Source organism: Protopterus annectens, chromosome 1.part2 (assembly GCF_019279795.1).
Source record: "Protopterus annectens isolate FY-2018-M chromosome 1.part2, PAN1.0, whole genome shotgun sequence".
Classification (NCBI taxonomy): Eukaryota; Metazoa; Chordata; order Ceratodontiformes; family Protopteridae; genus Protopterus; species Protopterus annectens.
Genome location: NC_056727.1, coordinates 198,034,788 through 198,047,839, shown reverse-complemented (window position 1 = coordinate 198,047,839; position 13,052 = coordinate 198,034,788).

Here is a 13,052-nt window from a genome sequence, read left to right as displayed (position 1 = left end):
CATACTAACCTGGTTAACAAATGTCAGATAAATAAATAAATAAAAATAAATAAAATGACAACTTAATATGACACACAAAGTTATATACCAAACTGATAAATGCCCAGCTCTCAACTCACTCCTCCAAATTTACACACCCACCAGAAATCTCCGTTCTGAAGACAAACAACTAGTAGCCCTACACAGACCAATCAAAAAAGCTGGTCAATGTCTATATTCCTATACTGTAGCAAAACTCTGGAATGCCCTACCAAGCAGCACCAGGACAATTCCTAACCACAAAAATTTAAAACTCACACTAAAAAAAAATCTGAAAAACATCAAGATCTGCCTGTATTGCATAGCAATATTGCACCCCCTATAACTTTAAACCTAGCCTCCCCCACTTATTTTTCTTTCTTTCTACAAACCTGCCATTAATCTTACTAATGTACTTAACCAAACCTTACCTTTTCCTAATCTCTCCTTATCTTCCTAAGATCTACCTACAGTCTACCTAAATACCCCAGTTGACTCCCCTTCTTAAATTGTACTAACTTCAATATACTTGCTCACTATCATTCCTTCTTCAAAATTGTAACCAAAAGAACTACATGTAGTGACCCTTATTCTTGTACTCTTTGATTAAATACATACTGCTGTAAGAATATTCAGCTGACATTATGCCTTTAAAACCACTCATAATATCTAAACTTCACTTCCTTTGAACTGTAATTATCACTGCATATCAGTTTTGTAAAATGTCTTTACTGTTGTATAATTATTTTTACTTCTTTGTAAAATGTTTTTCTATTTTCTATCTTTATTTGTATTTTCAATTGTTATACTTTGTGGAGCTTTCCTCCCTGGGCTTCTGCTGAAAATGGATTCCTGACCCGGTTGGACTTTCCCTCTCAACAAATGTCAAATAAATAAAAATAAATAAATAACATATGTGACTGTGAATGATGACAGATGATTCTGCAAGAACATGCTTGTACATCTGTCATGATTTGTCAGCAATCTGTGAGAGTACTCAATCACACCTTCCTCAGAATTTAACATTTGCCGGAGGTGTTAGGAGTGACAGTGTTACATCTGTAATTGAAATTACGAGCAATCCTGGCTAGTTGACAGGTGTGCATAGCATATATATGACACAATCCACACTGTTACAAATGTAACAGATGCCATCAGTGTTGTCAATTAGCTAACGATTTACTGTGTGCATCACAGGAACACGTATCACACATGCATCTTGTACAACACCCTGATGGGGGTACCACACCATCAACCACTAATGGTTATGCAACAAAAATAATACTTAGATATGGGTGATAAGATGTGTGGGAGCTCACTGTGGCAAATGTGGTACACTTAAGTAACTCATCCCTGTAAGATGTATTGGGAGGTACATGAAAAAGGTTGCATTGAATTCAGTTACTGGTGTGATAAGGGCTGAGAACTATGGAATTATAATAACCTTCGATGTGGATGTCTTGCACATACTCAGGAGTTGTGTTACGTACAAAGGAGTAGTAATCACTGTGGGCACATGCTGGTGGACATTCCACATACCATCTACTTGAGTACACAGGTCAAATACCACTTGGTTAGCTCATAGGGGTGTGCTGTCTATATTATAATTAGCTTGTACATTTGCTTTTAAAAGTTAGCTAATTCCCCCCATAATTTGTCTTCATCTACTGTGTCCCCATGGCTGTTGCAGCAATCCCTTGTGTGTGGTGAGGAAGCAGAACAGTTTCACCCCAGATATTTTGACCCTGAATGGTTTGATCCTAATGCAATTGTATACACTTTCATATTAAAACTCATATGTATTGTTTATGACAATATTTATTGGACATTTTGACCCCAGACTATTTGACTCCAATTAAATTTAATAAAAGCATTTTAATGCTTAATATTTTAATTAGGAATTTTAGATAGGAATTTAATATATTATTTAACATTTAAATATGTAAATGTTAATTTAACATATTATTTAATATCTAAATATAATTAATTTAATTAACAATAGTTTTTAACATTAAACAATCTAATCAATCATGAATTTTGCATTGGAAGTTAACATATTTAACTAGTGTATTTGAAGATTTACTCAACATATCTGAAGTTTTATTAAATTTTATGCATTTAACTGTTATTAAAGCTGGTTTTATTCCCCAGACAGTGTTCCTTTTTTACTTTGCTAATGTTAGTTCTCTATGATTGTACCAGGTTACAGACCAGTAATACAAATAATATTTTGTTCTGTTTAATGACGGGTTGTTTTCTGCACATTTGTGTATGATTTTCATATGTTATATCAGATGAGTGTTATAAACTATTATAAAGCCTTGTTAACTAGGTTATAACAGTAGTATCAAACTGAATTCAAAGTGTTACAGATCTAGATATGGAATGTGTTAATGCAGGGGTCAAAACATCCTGGGTCAAAACGTCCGTACCCTTGTGGTAATACTGTCTGTACTAGCAATACCACACTTGGATTCAATGATTGTCCACAATCTGCAGTCCTCCACAAAGCTGGTTGGACAAAATATGTTTAAATCAGTCATGACATCTGAGACTTTAGTAATGAACAGGAAAGGGCCTAGCACAGAGCTCTGAGGTACAGACCTGATCACAGGACTCTAGTTATAGGTCAATTCACATATTTCAGCATATTTATCTGCCATGTATGTGATCTAGTGGTCTACCCACTTTGTGATGTATATGGTTATGGTGGTTCTATTTCATATAACTGAAGGTTCAACTTCACAAACCTCTGTTCATCAAGCCAACAAAAGCAAATGTTCACTTAAGCAAACATTCACATCAGCAAACTACTACAATAGGGAATAAAACTAGTTGGCCAACATCAGGAAATTTCCCCTTTTCTCCACTGTAGTGCAATCTTGGAGTTGATATATATAGGTAGGGAGGGTGTGAGGGGCACAGCCCCCCACCTTGGTGGGTTTGACCTATTGCAGTGTGTGTGACAGTTGCAATGTTGGCCAACTAATTCCATTCCTTTTTGCACTAATTCGCTGATGTGAACTCTCTCTTAAGTGAATGTTCATTCTTGTTGGCTTGACGAACGGAGGTTCACTGAACTGAACCTTTTATTATATGAAATAGACCTGTTTATGGCCACTTGTGGCAATTTCTCAGTAATATCTCAGTGTGGATTTGTGTCAAATGCCTTGGCAAGGTCAAGTTACTCAGGATGATAGTGCTGTCATCATGCATGTCCTTGTTTACCTTCTTGAGGACATCGAACAGATGTAATAGACATGATGTAGCCGGAACAAATCACACATGTTTGGTACACAGTTGGGATATTACCTGTGTCCATTTAGAGAAGGTTCATGATGACTTGTTGGTCTACCTCACAGATGAGGAGAGTCAGGATGGGTCTACATATGCATGCCTCAGGTGATGATCAGATTGATGCATGTTGATGTACACCCTTCTATGGGAACATAAGCTGTCTGGAGGCTGAGATGAAGTATGGATACAACTGTGTCTGGTAGGGCCATATTTTGATTCCCTCTGTAGGCAACCTGTGATGTTGTCAGGGACCAGTGATTCTATGTTATTGGCTGTACAGAGTGCACAGATGAGCTGCTCTCCTTATAATAAAACCTGAGTAAAGTTTGCATGTTTACTTTGGCTGATGGCCACTGGCAACGGGAGGGGGAGGGGGGGTGCTGTGGGAAACAAAGTGTCAGCTAGCAGATTGTCTATTTCCTCCAATTGAGTATGTCTGGTGACATCCACATACAGATCTGTGCTTAGTTGTGTATTTCCCTTAAAATGTCAACTGTATTTTAGTAAATGATTTGTGAAAAGACCTCCAAATACAACCTTGATCATTCATCACATTCCACACACTGGTACTATGCACGCAGTTGTACAACTGTACCAATGTCACATACGTACATCAATTGTACAACACATGACTATATGTGTTTCACAGGCAAGCTGTGTCTGAGCAGCCTGCCATATCAGGACACATTACAGATCAGTTGTTTGCAGCTCATGCAGATCATTTCTTGACACAAATGCTAATAGTTACACAATAGTGTGGATGACCACCTCAACAATCATTGGGTATAAAAACACAACTGCACATACAATGAATTCCACAAGGTTGCAATTGAATCAAAACATGTGATGCACTGGTTGCATATATGACAGCATAATAACATGTGTATGAGACAAGACTTATGTGACCATGTAATCAACATGAATTTATAATGTCTGTCACAGAACATTTAATGATGGCATGTAGGCACATCCACACCTGTGTAATACTGCAAGTGTCACTGTGAGGGCAGAATGTGAACTGCATAGACAGTTGATCTGTCCCACTACAACAGCACATGCCCTAATATGCCAACAATATACATAAAAGTGTATCATACCATGTCAACAGTTTTCAGGAGGCATATTATTACAGCTGTTATAGAAGGAGCATGTAATACAAAAACAGCAATGCCCATCAATACATTAGCTCACATCACAGATTGTAATACCCTCTTGCAGCCATACTGTACATCCACATCTCAATATAGCACATATCAATGACTGCAACAATGACATTTCAACTGCTCATGGGGTCATAGGACATTATTAGGCTAATGGCCAACATAACATAAAATCCTAGCCATTATTATACCATGTGAAAACAAATCTGTATATCTATATTATGGAAGATAGTTATACTAATGTGCATATGTATATTTGTTGGATTGCATTACAGCCTGTCACTGTTCATATGGGATATGTGAACCACACCATGACAGAATTAGCAATCACACATGCAGTTGTCTGGAGGTGACTTGCAGAGGTTCATGGAAGGACTGTGCTTCATGATGTCTGTATGTAAATCTGACATGAGGACATCCTCCAGTCCTTTGCAGGAGGAATGTCATGTGGACAGAGGAAATGAAAGGATGATGGATGCATGGGGCTATGCGAAAGGTTCCCCAAGGGATAGTGAAATGAAGAGCAATTTCAAAGATCATACAATGACCATAATGTACCACCAACCACACACATGCACACAGACACACACACACACACAGACACATACACACAGACACACACACACACACACACACACACACACACACACACACACACACACACACACACACACACACACACACACACACACACACACACACGGAGCAGTAGACTGAGCCTGATTTGAACAATACATTATATAGAATATAAATGTCATTCAATGTCATAGTAGCAATACCATACATGTCTGACTGCAACACTGTAATGTTGCACTTTATGGAATATGATAGCATCATTGCATGCTGAGGGGAACATGTTGTGAGGAGTGTAAGACATGGATGCAGAGTCATATCCCTGTGCAAAATTGTCTCAAAAGTGATAGTTGTATGTATAGACACGCAAGTTGCCTGCTGTCATATTAGAGCACCTATATGTGTAGGAAATGTAGCTTGGAAACACAGCAGTTAATGTTAATGTCACAGCACAGGTTTGTCTTGAATACTGTCTGTTATCCAGGTTTACATTATCAAAGTATGCTACAACAAAATGTTCAGCGGAGGATTTGACAAAGATGTTGAACTCATATTAGTATAAAATTATCACCATAGTGATTGTTCAATGCACATGCAGTTGACTACAGTAAGAATAAACCCCCTACCTATTTACAAAACACAGTACTTAACACAAGCTCCACAGCACAAGGCAAGCTTTTGCACTTTTGGAAAACACTTTATAACTGATGACATCAACAGTATCTGATGAGAAGAGGATGGTAATAGTAGCGTCCCACATGCTGGTGTAGAAAGGTCTTTCAAATGTCAACCAAGTGAACAAAAACACAAACAGACATGCACACATACATACCAATGGAACGCAGTGAGAACAGAACCTGTACCTAACTATTTACAGACTACAGTACTTAACACAAGCACAACAGCACAACTCTGGCTTTTATAGAGTTGGACAACACTTTATAACTGATGACATCAGCAGTGTTTGGTGAGAAGAGGATGGTAATAGCAGTGTCCCACACATGCTGGATTAAAATGGTCTCTTGAATGTCAAGCAATTGAACAGAGACACAAACACAAACCAGTTGACTGGAGTGAGATTAGAACCCCTACCTAACTAAGGTACACTGACTAGAGAATTCAGTACTTAATGCAAATGCCATGGCACAAGTCGACTTCTGCAATACTGCTGGACAATTTAGAGTGAATGACATCATCACTGAATGTTTGAGAGAAGATGTTGGGAGATCTGAATGAAATGGATGTCTAAACATATACAATCTGGAGTGAGATTATAACCCCTACCTATTTAAGGTATATTGATTAGAGAGCTCAGTATTTAGTGATAATGCTGCTGGACAATTTATAGTAGATGACATCATCATTGGATGTTTGAGAGAAAATGTTGGGAGGCCTTAATGAAATAGATGTGTAGTCATGTACAGCTGTCAAAACATTGATACTCCATGGTACTGTAGGATACACAGTTATGTTTTTGCTGACTAGACGCACACACACAGAAGTTGACTCCAGTGAGATTAGAACTTCTAAACAAGTAAGCATACCAGCTATAGTTGTCCATACTTTACACAAGTGCCACAGCACAACAAGCACCACAGCACAAGTCCAACTTTTTAAATCCTGCAGGACAATTTATCGTGTATGACATCATCATCATTTGATGTTTGAGAGAAGATGTTGGGAGGCCTGAATTAAATGGATGTTTAGTCATGCACAACTATCAAAACATTTATACTCTATAGAATTGTACTGATGACTGTAGGATACACAGTTACACTCTTCTGAACAGACACAGACAAGTTGGGCACTGTGAGATTAGAACCCCTACCTAACTAGGTACAGCAGCTACAAAACTCAGCACTTAATGCAAGTGCCACAGCACCACTCTGACTGTTACATTGCTGTCAGACAATTTATGGTGGATGACATAATCACTAGATGCTAGGAAGCCTGTATGAAATGAATGGGTAACCATGTATGACTGTCAAGATATTAAAGTTCTGCTTGTTATCAGATTGATGAATGTTCAATGTGTAGTATTTGCTGTTGTGTTGCCAATGTGCAGGTATACTTTAAGAGACAGCTTTACAAACTGTATGCAAACAATTGTCCACATTACTATGAGTATTAGAAAATCTGAGCATATATTGTCAGTAAAATGGTGTACATGGTATGTAACAAAGCATTTTTTTTATTTCTGTAGTGTAGTTGATATATTTGAACACGTACTGAGAGACCACGTTTCAAGTGCATGGGTGCAGATAACATATGACTACAGTGTAAATACATGTGTAGTCATTAAACAGTGCCTTGTCTTTGTGTTTTTACATGGACTTTAATGGGATGAAGACTTAAGTATGCAGTAAACAGAAATAATTCTTGCTAATCAGCACTTTCCATAGCACACTGCCGAGCAGCTGGTTTGCACGATCAATGGCAAAGTGCACATGTGAGATACATATTTAAGGATTCCAGTTTGAACTTGAGATGTACTTATCCATACTAGCTATGTTAGACACATTTAACAGATACTATAGTGCACATAAATAGTTAATATCAGAAAATTTGTTTCATAAATTGCCTAACCATTAAAAGTATTTATACTGCTTTCCCCATTTCAGGGTAGCTAAGCAATGAGCAAACACAGACCTCTGCTTCATTGAAGGATGATACCTCCGTACAAACAAAAAATAATTCGACTTTGATAATTGTCTTAGTTTCTGGTGTCATTCAAAGGGGATCCGGTATCTTTCAGCCTGGGATGACATGGTTGACAGACCTCAGTGCTTTGCCAGAGCTGGTCTTCATCCGTCACCCCTGGGATTTAGGTTACTGGATAAGGCGCTTGTCATTCCCATAGTGCCTTTTTTAGACAATGTCACGAGACCAATATTCCCAACGTAAAAATAACCTCTAAAACAGCCTCAAGGTTATGCTGCTAAATGCTAAGAGTCTAAACCAGAAACTGCACTCACTGGTAGCAGTCCTCACCCTGGAAGATGCTGACATCTGTGCAGTCACTGAGACCTGGTGTAAGGCTGCGGAGAGCACTTCAGCTATACCAGGTTACATTTCCTTCCACACATTCAGACCACAAACTGAAGGCATGAGAACTAAAGGAGGTGGTGTATCAATATTCATTAAAGATAAATACACCTTGAGACTGGTTAAGCAACATGATTCTCTTGAATTGCTTCAGATGCAATTGACTGTAGGTAAGACCCCACTTCAGGACATTGCCAGGTATAGGACCCCCTCCATGAATCAGGATATCCACTCAGCCTACTTGGATCTACTTGAGTCAATCAAGATACAACCAAACTCCCTGATTATGGGTGACTTTAATTACCCATCCATAGACTGGGTAAATTGCATGTGCTCTAACTCACTTGCCCAAAGGCTCCTGGACTTTGTTACCTCCAGTTCCCTATAACAGCTGTTTGACACACCCACAAGGGGCTCAAACATCCTGGACCTGTTGCTCACCACCATGGGGGACTGCTGTACCACCCCCAGTGTGTGGCCATCCTTGGTGTGATCTGACCACAAATCAATCTTGCTAGAAGTAACTAAAACACAAGACCCCTCCCCCCTTAGCAAACACTAGCCTAAAAGACTTCTCCAAGGCCAATTACAACCACTTACATGATAGCATAAATAGCTTCATAGCCCCTTCTCCACTTATGGAACAGACACGTATGTTGAGTTATACACCAATGCTTTATACAAGCGCCTGTACAATTGTATTGACTCTACCATGCTTGATAGAACCAATGCAAGATCTTCAAGTAAAAACAAACCTGCCTGGTGGACAACTGCCATTAACAGGCTATACAACAGGAGAAAGAAATTGCTGTCTAAGAGTAGGAAGGAACAGTCTCAAAACTGGAAACACCTCCTCAAATTAAACAAGCAAATAAGACTCCTAGTAAAGTACTCCAAAGCTAACTATCAATCCAAATTAGCTTCTCTAACAAAGGATAACCACAAGGCATTCTTTAGTTACATCTGTAACCTCAAAGGTAAGGCCCAGATTTGTGCTGAACTCGTAGTTAACGGTACTACATATATAGAACCTGTGGATATAGCAAACCTGCTGGCTGACAGGTTCAGTGAAAACTTCACTCCCCTGTCCCCACCACATATACCTCAAAGCATCCCTAACACCTGTCTCCTACCTAGCATCTCCAAGGAGAAGGTCTTAAATGGCCTCTTCAAGGACAAGCACATAGCCTCTGTGGGACCAGACAACATCCTGAGCTGTGTTCTACATGGGTTAAAACAGGAATTAGCATTTCCATTGAGCATGCTTTTCAATCACAGTCCAAGCACTGGCTTTGTCTCAGCAAAATGGAAAACAGCTACTGTCACCCCTTTGCACAAAGGGGTTGCATCCATGGACCCCAAGAACTATAGACCCATTAGTCTGACCAGCCTTATCTATCAGGCCATAGAACGAATCATCATGGACCTTATTAACAAAGATATAGGAAATCTCCAAACGCTCAACCCCACCCAGTTTGGCCTTGTCAAGAGGAGATAATGCCTGTTAAACTTGGTGGACTTCTTTGAGACAGTCAGCAAAGCCCTAGACAAGGGTAAATCTATGCATACTGCCTACCTAGACTTAGCCAAGGCTTTTGACACAATCCCCCACTCAGGCATCTTTGATAAACTCATCCAGTTGGGTATCAGTCCATCTATTGTCAGGTGCATAGCAATCTGGCTTAGTGATAGAACTCATACGGTCAAAATGGGGGACTCCACCTCCTCCAGCAGTCCCGTAAACAGTGGAGTTCCACAGGAATTGGTTCTGGGACCCCTACTATTTGGCATCTACTCCTCTGAAGTACAGGCTAAAACTAAAGGACTGTTGCTGACAAAGTTTGCTGATGACTGCAAACTGGGAGCAATCACTGAAACCCCTAGAGATGTCAACATCCTGTAAGAAGGTCTTAAGCAGACTAATGACTGGTGTCAAAGTCATGGTCTTAAACTTAATACAAAAAAATGCATTATCACCCCCTTGGGCAAGGGTGATGTTTCTAAAAAAACTACCACATCAATAGCAATACCTTAAGCACAGAGTCAGTAGTGAGAGATCTGAGCACACAGGTTGACAACAATCTTAACGTTGATCACCATGTCTCCACAATGGTAAGAAGGGCATTTTATACTGCTCGTCTCATTAGTAAGGGCGATGCCTCCAAAAAAAAATAGAGGTTATAAACCTCCTGTACTCTTCCCTCATCAGGCCAATAATAAACTACAATGCTCTATTTAGTATTTTCCTTTCCAAACTCCTGCAGCAATTGGAGAGACCATAAACATTCCTTACAAAAAAAAAATAGGTCTTCAAGATCTCAATGTGGACAGACTAAAATCATTGTCACTTGACTCTGTGTCATACAGACTGCTCAGAGGGGACCTGTGCCTTACATATAGAGCAATCTCTGACCCATCTTTAATGGAAATGCTGCACATTTGCAAGTCAAATGGCACATGGGCCACCTGCTCAAAAGATCTTAACCCAGTATCTGACATCAAAAGAACTTGCTGGAGAGACAGCTTTGTCCTACAGAGGTTGCTGCACCTTTGGAATAAGCTTCCTATTCATGTTAGTCAAAGCCCCTCACTGACACTATTTAAGAATAATTTGGACGACTGGATGGATAACTGGAAAGTCAGTTCCACCTGTGTTCTTCTTGGACAGGGGCAAATGTGCTGATTTTAGTGTCTGCTTGAACCAGACACCCTTGGGAACATGGGTTGAACTTGGCTAGGCTTGTAAGGGGCCCGGGGCTATTAATCTATTAACTTCTTATGATCCTATGATCATATGATTATATTATGACAGTTATATTGGTTTGCTTTACCTCTGCTCAAGCACGTTAAGTAGAGAGGAATGGGAGTCAGCACTTTGGATAGTACTGAGGGTACAAAACAGACCTGCTTCTTAGCTGACTCTATGGCAGCAGGTATAAGTGGATTGAGATATTTATTTTGATCTCAGATGATAACATGGTTCTAATCCAGCTGTATCTAATAATTTTTAATATGTATTCACAATGTCATTAAATAGTTCTGTGTGTTTCCTTAGTGCATTGGACTTAAGCAGCATTGTATGGAGGTAATCACACCATGCCATAGAACATGAACAGCCATTTACCCTCACTCAGCATTGGTGCACAATGCCAGGCTCTGCACAAACGTAGAGTACAAAAAGTGAAAGGCTTCATTAGGGGATTTTTAAAATTTATATGTGTGGTGTATGATTCTATTTTTTTTATCAGTTTAAAGGTGTTAAAATGGGGTAGACATGAAAATTGTGAAATGGGGGGCAAGCAGGGGACAGAACAAAGGGAATGCAATATAAGAATATGCAGGAGGAAAGTTGGAAAGAACCATAGCTATCCACTTCTTCAGTAGTGTAAAATGAAAATATATATAGAATATTGGCTGAATTTGGACTTTCACCTCAACAAAGAGAAGTGACAACAATGCAATAATGTTGTATAACCAATTGGACTGAATCAAGTCTGTCTAGAAGATACATGTGCAAAGTGGAGAGCTATACATGGGATGATATTTTTTGCTGGTACAGGTGCCCATTTATGATTGTTTTTATTTCAGTAAGAGAGGAATGTTATTTCTAGGTGAGTTAAGTAGAATAGCAGAGGAAGCTGATGCAGACAAACAGAACACAAGACAAGAGACAGGGATTTTGAGAGACACAACAGGTTGGGGACACCATGATTAGGGATAGAGAGGGAAACATTGGATGCCCATGGCCATCAAACATGGGGACAGTGAGAATCTAGTCCACACTGGCAGAACTGTCATCACTGTCCCCTTACTCTGCTGGGTGTTGGAGTGCTTGACATCATTGTTTATATAACGTAATAGAGAGCATCCCCACCATATGGCTGAGGCAAGCACCAGTGGTGCACTCCATGACCTCAATCACCAAGCCTGGCATCTCCTGGTGGGTGACAAAATCACCACCTCTGCCAATACTCCCAGACAGTACCACTGCACCAGCTGCTGGGGTAATGCTACCTGATAGGGTTCCTATTATGTTGTCGAACTTCAACAAGTTTGAACCCTATATGGTCGAAACCATATAGTCGAACTTGCTGAAGTATGAAGACATAAAAAAAAAATATATAAGATGCAACTGTAAACTAACTGTTGCAAGAAGGGGGGCAAGCCCCCCTGCACCCCCACACCCTCCGCTCTTTAACTATACCAACTCCAAGACTGCACTATAGTGTGGAAAGGGAATATTTCCCTTTACTGCACTGTAGTGGGATCTCGGAGTTGGTATATTTAAAGAGTGGGGGGTGTGGGGGCCTGCCCCCCTGCTTGCAGCAGTTAGTTTACTGTTGCATCTTGTTTTCTTTTTTGCTGTGTTCGAAGTTGCGAAACTTTGAACAGACAAGTTTGACATTGTCATGTTTGAAATTTCACAACTTCTATCACATAATAGGAACCTACCTGATGTGGAGGGCCCAGGTATTGCAGGGGCAGCAGAGGCAGTACCCAGTGCTGCCAGGTTGGGTCCCAGATGTGCTGGACATCTGTGTGGGAGACGGTGGAGCGGGGGCAGGCTGAGACACAGTGGTTGTCCCTGTGCTGTAAAGCATTTTGTGAGTTGTCAGAAACTGATGGCATCAGAATGTTGTGACCACACATATAAAAATAAAAAAGAAAGATAAGGGTTGGGGTAAGAGAAAAAATAGAGATAATTAGTACCATCATATGTGACATACAATAAATTAGTACAATATAAACAATTTATTTCTACTTTTACATTTAAGTATACTTTCTAATAACTACAAACCATAACTGATGATTGCTCCATGTGATCCTTATAATATGTATGTATTGCACATACGCTTTATCAAATAATACAGATTAAGTTAACAGCATGGCATGTATATGCCACTTCTGTTGAAATTATTATGTAATATTTTAAAATGATTTTGCTATATATTTATTACT